The sequence below is a fragment of the Morone saxatilis genome, unplaced genomic scaffold, assembly GCF_004916995.1.
Source record: "Morone saxatilis isolate NCDOM2014 unplaced genomic scaffold, NCSU_SB_2.0 Contig0, whole genome shotgun sequence".
Lineage (NCBI taxonomy): Eukaryota > Metazoa > Chordata > Actinopteri > Moronidae > Morone > Morone saxatilis.
The window spans coordinates 5,143,540-5,152,712 of NW_023339650.1; positions in this window are offsets into that span (position 1 = coordinate 5,143,540).

The window sequence follows — 9,173 nt, forward strand, 5'->3', positions numbered from 1 at the left end:
TGTGGCCTTAGGAGGGGACTCGGACTTATCATCTACCTGGGACTGTAAATGTGGGTCCACGCCCTCTTCCTGTTCCTGAAGTGATGCATGGCATGTTCTCCACTATTGCACCATGTGGGCTGACTCAGGCCATAAGGGCACTGGGTTGTGTAACATTAGCCAAGAGCCATTGTGTTTGTCTCAGGTGTTTGCAGCATGGATGTGTAATTGGAAATGCAACTGTACATCAAGTCCTACAGTGTACAGTGTCGTCAGAGTGTGGCAGACAGGAAGATACTGTACGTAGGTGTGCGGGGGCCATGGAAATTTTTACATTGCTTCATATGGGATTGGTTAGCAGGAAGAGATGCAGTTGTCAGAAAAAAAAAAACGAATGATTTTTATCTGAACTTTATTTCGCAGTCACTTTAATCTCTGCTTTATATGGTATTTACTCCTTAATATGTCAGTGAGGAATCTATTTTTTTGTACAATGGCAGCACCAAAATGACTTTTTACCCAGAAAATGAGCTCGACATGCTTTCTTGATGGGGTAGAGTTCTCCAGTCACTCTGGGCTATGGGTACTAAGCAGGCAAGAGTTTCTGTTTAAATAAATCTTCTTTAATCAACACCAATACGGCAAGACAGTAAAACATCCAACTTCTGTCTGTCGGGGTTCACATCAGGCTCTCAATTCTACTGCTGCACTCACATCTGTCCCCTGTAAACATTGACAGATAGGAGCTAAAAAATACTTTGAGGCAGGGACACATGAGTTAGAAACCTAAAGAAAAAAAATTTAATATTTGTGAAAGTAGTGTAAATGATGATGAAATGATAATTACTGAGGTAAACTTAAGTGATTAAAGTAAACTAAAAGGTAATGTGTATAGCAACCAAGATTAAAAAATGACAGAAATGTTGAGGACATACAGAAATACACTGGTTAAAAAAAAAAAAAAAAAAGTCTGATATGGTTTAAACAAAGTCACAAGTTCTCCTTCTCCAAAAAAAAAGGGAAAAAAAAAGAAATCCAGAATCTGAGTGTGCAAACATTGTTCAAAACAACTGAACAAAATGTCTCCTCCTTCACTGTCAGTGAAGTTGTGACATCACAGAATCACACAGGTACGTACCTGTGTTGAACTGAGGTTTGAGGTGAGCGCAGACAAACAGCAGCAGAGGATGTGCAAACAGCCTTTAAGTGTCAAACTGCACATACATCATTCAGCACACTGAAGCTCAAACATCCAAATGAAGCAACAATCAGCTGAACACATTTTTGAGTGGAGGGGGGCTTTAAAGTCATGTTTAGGAGTCTGTGAGCACTTCTCTATTCCAACAGATCTGTTGTTGTATTTTCAGTTTGTATCTCAATCACTGACTTACAACTCTCTGTCAACAAGTGACACCAGACTCTCGTTTGGCCTTACAGAACAAATGTACAAAGTTTCCCTAAAGGAGGCTGAGGTGGTGTTCTCCATTGCAGAGCCACTTTCTGATTTAGGCTGATCACATGTGTGAATTTAGATAAAACATTTTACAATGTGGAAGTTTTAAATTAGGTCCAATGTGGAAGTTATCAGCCTCAATTTCCAACAGGGCAGTCTGGTGAAATGGTGACTGCTTTGTATTAATGTTCAGAGAGATAATGAAACTGAGCCACAGAAGCAGCTCATTACTGCAGGTGACTGTAGAATGTGATGGTTATCATCTAAGTGTTATAAAACCTTGTGAGGTAAAATTACACTTTCATAAAGTTTCCTACCTGACGCTGCGGTATGCAAAGCAACACGGAGCACAGGTGTTGAAACACCAGTAATGTCCCATTGCGTAACGTCCCCCTGCATGTGTGCGAACATGATTCAGCCCTCTTGAATGTGGAGGACAATGATGTGATTCAACGGCGCACCATGTAAAACCAGAACTGCAGTCACTTGAGATTTTGTAAGCTCCTAAAAACACAGACACACTGTTATGTGCATCCTCCTACCCACCCACGCTCCCACACACACACACACACACTCCCTCTACCAGTACGGCACGTCTGCCAAAGTGACACCCACTTTAAAAAAGCCCAAGAGGTCCTGTGTGGTATGCAGGTTTACGTGGTACATTATAATTACATTGCTTTTGTCACCGTGTGATGTTCCAACAGATGTTCAGAGAGGAAGTGCCCAGGAAGGCGCAGTGCTGTTTATCACAATCTGCCGCGAGTCCTTTAATATCAGCTAAAGATTGAAGACTTTAATACTGCTCCTCCACAGCAAAGAAAAACGGCAGTAAAAATGAAAGCCAACCCATCAAAGCACAATATGTCCAGGCGACAGCTTTGCAGAATGCTCCCCCCTTCACCCACACACTAGCATCCACCCCCCCTCCCCTCCCATCCCTCCGTGTCTTACTCTCGCTCCTCTCCACATCCATATTTCCCCCCTTCATCCCTTCTCCTGTCTCCCCTCTCCCTCCTCTTTCTCTGCCGTTCTGCCACCACCAGCAGCGCCGGGGCCCAGCAGGCTGCAAGCGGACAGGCCACACAGTCGCACCGATAAGCCGGATTCACCGTGACCTTTCTATTCTTCGGACAGCAGTTGGCAACAGCGAGGATGGGAGTCCTTCCAAATCAAATATTTGATTCATAAACACCGGGGCCCCTGAGTCGAGGAGGGCCGAGGTGCATGTAATTCTGCCGGAGGACTCGGGGACATTCGATGCTAAAGAGCCAAAGACGAGGAAGGTGGAAAATCCTCATGAATTGTCTCAGCGCCTCGCTCTGACTAAATGTCAGGTTTTAGTGTGCAGCTGGGGAAAAAAAAAACTAGAGGAGCATCATTTGAATAATGTTTCTGTCAGCTTCTCAGCTAGCACCACCACCCCCACGCCCCCCAATCCTACTTCACTCTCCCCCCGGTTCATCCTCATGTCCCCCTGGAAGGAATCTGCTATGATTTACTGCAACACACAGCATGCTCCACATACACGATCCACACTTACACCACACACGTGTACACACACACACACACACACACACACACACGCATGCCAGATCACCATCACGCCTGGTGAATTGAGGCAAAGTAGAAATTTTACTGGGTTGGATTTCAAAGTGAACATCGATTGAATTCCCGACTGTTTTCCTCTGTGATATAGTGTGTCCTAATATAGTGCATTTGGAATAAAACGGGATGGTCTTGCATGGAAAACATTATTTCAAAGGCCACTGCTTCTATTTTGGCTGAATATCAATGTTACTCTCAGATTTTGATCCCATACAGCACTATTGTATGGGTTTGATATCAGAGAACAAAGGTTATAGCCCAAGGCGAGATTTGATACTAGCCTGTATTCCCCAGTGCAGGCAAAGGGACATCTACAAGATGTGTCGGTGCTACTGTGTGCTTTCCACAGAGCTCAAAGTTTTTGCTTTTATTCCATCTTTTTTGTTCTACATAGTAAAATACCTTCCTGCATATTAACCAGAAGGGCTCCAGCTGATATGGTGCTTTCATTTCTCTAAACCCAGACGTCCCATTTAAAATGATTAGAACTAATATATTTCTTTATAGTTGGGCAAGATGTTATAAGCAATAACATGAGATCCAAACCTGATAAACAAAACCCAGCAAATGCAAATGGGAGACGTAGGTCTTTGTTTTATTTACTTTTATGTTCCCTTGTTATCTTAAGGGCCGTTATAAACGTCACACTAGTGTGAGGAAGAATGGGTACTTGAATATCAAGATCGACAAATCCCCGGTGGAGAATGAACAAGATTATCTCATATAAAGTGGAATAAAACTAAACAAGCTTGCATTTGCATAAACTTTAATATGCCCTTAAAATAGCATCAACAAATGCTGTTTGTGAACATCAGCAATATAGCAAAATTAATAAACACATTTTATAGTTCAATCCCGGCGACGCAGCATGTCTGTGTTTACCAAGATAAAAGGAGCAGTGTTACTGTGGCACATCAAGGCACTGGGGTTGCTTTATGGTCCGATTGTCAGGGTAACGTATACACCTGCTTACCACTGTTCACTGCAATCTTTTCCCCTGTTACTGGCACATAATTGGAAGATCTTTGGTTTGACACATCCATAAGAAGCAGACGGTCCACTCCTGTTATTTATTTAGGTGTTTTGCTGTTTGCTGCTAGCTTACTAGTTACCTGCTTCTCGTAAGCATACACAGTGCTGCCCAGTGCTCGGAGGCAACTAGCATTATTCTAAAAGTAACAAAACAATGTTCACCAGCTCCGAGCTAAACAGTAAATCCGTCCAAATCTGTGCCACGTTCAGCTTTTACCACTGACAAATAGCGTATCGCCTTGACAGAGCCAAAAAAGAAGCTATTAGTCGATTAAGAGTCGATTAAACAAATGTCTATCTTGAATAAACTGTGTGAACGTATCCTCCCGTTAGCCACCGAGCCAGCTAGCTTACACTAAAGGCCTTTGCACATCAGGTCGGTATGACTGGTGCGAAGAACGGCAATGCGTTTTAGGATTTTCCCACTCTGGGACCCGTTTTCAAAAAATACCGTTTTCACACCTCGAAAACGCCGTGTCCGTCTGGATGCGAGGCCGATACGATAAAGTATTTATCTGGATTCGACAAAAACGTATTCGTGTGGACAGGCCCAAAGTCTGTGTTTTGGTTTTAAGACAAGATGATAGTTATTTCTCGTCTTTTCCTTTACCCTGACATCCGACCTGCTTGGTGCGAATAGGCCCTATTCTCTAAACAGTGGTTCCACATCACTGCATGTACCGTCCATTAACTGCGATCGGTCATACCTGTTGGTTACAGTTTGTGTTTCCTAATCACTTTGCGGACAGTTCTTTAGGTTAATCCCTGTGTTTTGTGAGTTGAGTTAGTATACCTGGTTTTCACAGGACTCAACTAATCCCGGTTTGGTATTGGTGTGTGGTCCTTTCATTTTTGTAATTGGCCATTAATGTTTCTGCTGTTTATCCGTATTGTATTATATATATAGCCGAGTGATTAGAGAGGAGTTCTATTAATTCTTTATATTGTTGTGCAATTTGGTGGAAATATGTATTTATTTCAAATATTAAGATTTTGCGGCAGATATTCCTAAGTCAATTTGCCAAAAAAGGGTAAACCCATGGGGAGAGTCATGCTGCTATGAGACCGTGTTTACAGGGTTGGGAGTTTGTGTGGGTCAGGTAACCTTACTTGGTGTAAAATTTGGATTGTGGCGTCACTTCTTTGTGGTATCTTTGGCGGGCAAACAGCTCACAGACCGGTCTGACACATTTCTCCTACTGCGTTTTCTGAGAATTCTGGAGTTCTGATGATTTTATTATGTTGTTGTGCCTGCGTGGAATAATCGGAGTTTCCTTTGTGACATGTGGATTTTTGGTGGGCCTATCCAGTTTGGTCTGGACGCTAAGCGGGGAGTGTGGTGTGAAGAATATAATCAATGTGCCGGAGTTCCTAGTTCATGGTGGATTGCATTGTGGTGGATGTGTGGGGTGTTCGTTGGTGTTGGGGGGTCTGTTTCCGTAACCGCAATCAGGTGTTGTGATGAAGAACGGCGGATCTTTGTGATGATTTTTCTTGCTTACTGGGTCCCTATGTCGCTGAATCAAACATAAACTCGTACGCTCTCTATATGTGTTGTTTTCTATTCCTACCTCGATAAGTACGGCAACCGTTGTTTTCTTTTGTACAGACAATATAATTGGATTGATTAAGATATGCAGCATTTTTATTGACCAGTATTTATGTGCTTCTCACCCACATAGCGTATTGTCTGATTTTATTATTGTTTTTTGTATTGTTTTGCCTTCCACCCGTGAGTTTATTCGCACAGATGTGTTTTGTTTACCCTGCGTGGTTTTTATTTTTTGCGCCAGTTTTTGGGTCTGACTTAATTTGTTTTCTTAAAATCTTTTGTTATGTTTTTTGTGGTGCATATTGTCGTTTTTGGATATTGAGAGGTTTGAGGTGAGTGTTTCTTTATGTTAGTGTGGGTGTTTTTATTTTTCCGCGTTTTTATGGTTTTGTCTATCTTCAACTTCCGGTTATTGTTTTATTTTGTGTTCGTGAATGTGCCAATGTTCCGTTATTGTCATTTTAGTAGTTGTGTGTTTGGGTTTTTGTATTTTTTCCGTGAGACAGGCTACTTTGTAACAATGTGCTATTTAGGAAAGTTCTTTATTAGAGTTTTTATAATTTTGTGATGATTGTAATTTGTTCTGTTTTTGTGTGGGGGGTTTTGACCCTTGTCCTTAAGAACTTTATTGGGTTGAGATTTGTAGGGTATTGATTTACAGTTGTCTCCTCTTCCTTCTTTCTCGAGTGTTTGTTCGATTATGTTCGTGTCGATAGACTCGTATCCACTTTCAATCAGAGCTCACGTTGAAGCTTGTCATAATTGAAGATTAGCGTCTTATGCTCGCTCCCCGGCTGGTGGCGTCATCAGAATGATGTGGAAGGTATATTAGACAGTTTGGTTTCGTCTGCTTTGAACAAGTGGAAGCTCAGCTACATAAGGTAACTTGCGAAATCCACGGGATATTGAAAGGAATAAGGAGAAAATCGTTCTTGCCTGGTTTTCCATGGGTCCGACAACATGGACTGCTTCGTTACCATTTTTTGTCCCTGACGGATAATCCTTTTGCCAGTTTGAGTGGTTCGGCGCCGCATGTGGAGTTTTTAATCTTATCCGGTGTAATTTGGCGCGACTGCATGTGTAAAGAGTCTAGATGGTACTCTGGTTATAACAAGTTTTAGTGGCCGTAGTCGTTTTTTGTGAGCAGTTGAGAAATGCGTTATATAGTATATATGCGTTAAAGGATAGGTGGGAGGATGTAGCGGTATAGGATCAATGTTGAGCGTTAAGAGGACACTGCGAAGTTTCTATTTACTGTGTATTTTGGGGTAATTTTGTTTTCTAACCAAATGCGTGTTTAGTATTCTTTGTGTTGTGTAATATGGAATCTAATTACGGTATATATACTCAATAGGAGGTGTATGCGCTGTGCTGGACGGATATATCACTCTCTGTCAGTCTTTATTTGTTGAGCGGCATGTTTGTGAGTTAACGCGTTACTGTTAAGAAAAAATTGAATAAACATGCGAGTATGGTATCAGTTGTTTTGAGTTGAACTTTTTGTCAGCGTGTGTATTATTGGCTTGGTACTTGTAGCGTGGGTTTTGCGGTCTTTTTGGTATTTTGTTTGAAACCGACGCCGTAGCGGAGCACTTCAATGATAATTGACATTATATGTAGAAAAATAACATAAAGTGTTTTGTCGTGAATCACCCGAAACTTGGTTTACGCCCATCACGACATTTTTCCGGACGCCTCATGGCATGCCATATTTCCAGCCCTTTTGTTCCGACCGTGGTATGTCTATAGCAAGTTTATGCAGGAGCGAGTATTTTTGTTTGGTATTATTCGATAAAATTCCTGAAGTAATTTTGGTCCTTAAAATGTATTATTGAGATGGTTTATTGCTTAGCAATAATTCACATTGTTCCTCGAGCAATCTAAGTGCTTTAAGTTTGGCCAGAGACTGCTTGAGAAGCTAGCATGGCTTCAACATCGCCATGTGTATTTTATTTTTTACAATCACACATGTTTTTATTTTTATTTTTATTATTAGATCATGTATGTATGGATCTTTTACCTGTCCTTTTGTGTTTGTTCTTTGTTTTTTTGTGCTTTGAGGATGGATAACTGTCTGATGGGTGACCTGAGACAATGAGACGTGGTGATAGCTTGGAGTCAGGAAGGAAGTAGTGTGAGATTGAAACGCGTGGACAGTAGCCGTGTTACTCCTCCTGGTTCTCATTTGCTGAGTTGTTGGGGGGCGGGCAGCCACAGTGTGTGGTCTCCCAAAGTACGGGGTATGGGGGTGGTTAGTGAGGTGTGGCGGTCTCTAGGGGGTTATTTCGTCTGAGCTGAGCGTTGTAAGTTTAATTAAGCTTGCTACTTTGTTGCTGTGCGTCTGTGCGGTCTTGTTCTGCGCTCGTCGTCGTGCCGGGTCGCGTCGGTCTCCTGGTCGGGGTCTTTCCTCGGTCGTTCTCCTTTTCTTTTTCTTTCTTTCCTGGTGTCCGACGCTTATAACTGGTGTCATTGGATGGGGTGAGTGTGTTTGAGCATGATGATCCGGTTGTTGTGTGGTACCCACTAATGTAATTCTAGAGGTGTTCATGATCCGAGGTGTTGTCGGTGCCCGTTTAAAAGTCAGGTTTTTCCTTGATCACGTCTACCTAGTGCTGGATGTGTTCATGGTGGTGATCTTGTTTGGGTTCGTCGTGTAAATTGTTATATAGTTTGATGTTTTGGCTAGGACTCGTGGCGCTATGTGTGAAAAGTGGTTCCCTTGAGATGAACTTGTATCCGTTAGGAGACTGGCGCTAACAAATAACATGGGAGTGAATTGAATTTGTATCTTATTCTTTAGATATATGAGCTAAATTATATATCCATAGCTATTAGGATTTTTATGATATAATTGTTCTAATGTTTTGATTTAACCACAGTGTATGTTTTTTTTTAGAGTTGCATATCTATTGTATAGATTCCCTTTGGGTGATAGAAGGGTGCCTGGCAAATAAGAATGAGTAAAATAGTGGTGTCAATTTTGTTTTTTGCACTTTGTGGAGTCAGTGAATTCTAGTTGATATATGTTGTGTCGGTACTAGTACTGAGTGTGAAGGTTTACTCTCGAGGTGTCCTTTTTTCTCATACGATTCTATCACGTGCTGGCTTTTGTTTTATTTATTCGCATGGATTTTTTTTTTTTTTGTCATTTAGCTTTTTTTGCATCTAGGTTGCTGCTCCTGCGTTGGGAGAGGTGTGCCTTTTTACTTTTGGGTTTGGTGCTTCCTTCTTTATACAGTGTTTTGGTTTGTTGTTGTAATTTTGAGGGAGAGATTGTCGCCATATTTGCAGTATAATATAGTGATGAATTGTTGATACTGCTGTCAACTAGTGCTATTGCTACTGCTTACCTCTCCAGTCTCTCCAAAACATCTTTAAAGTTCCACATTGGACTCGATACCTTGCAGAATAAAAGAACCATAAAGCTGCAAGTAGGATAGTCTTGTGAACATACACAAAGCACCTATACCTTCCCACCAAACCCACAGCAGAGCAGAAGGAGTTTGTTGTCCTGCAACATTCTAATGCGTCACAGGGTGCTTCTCTAAG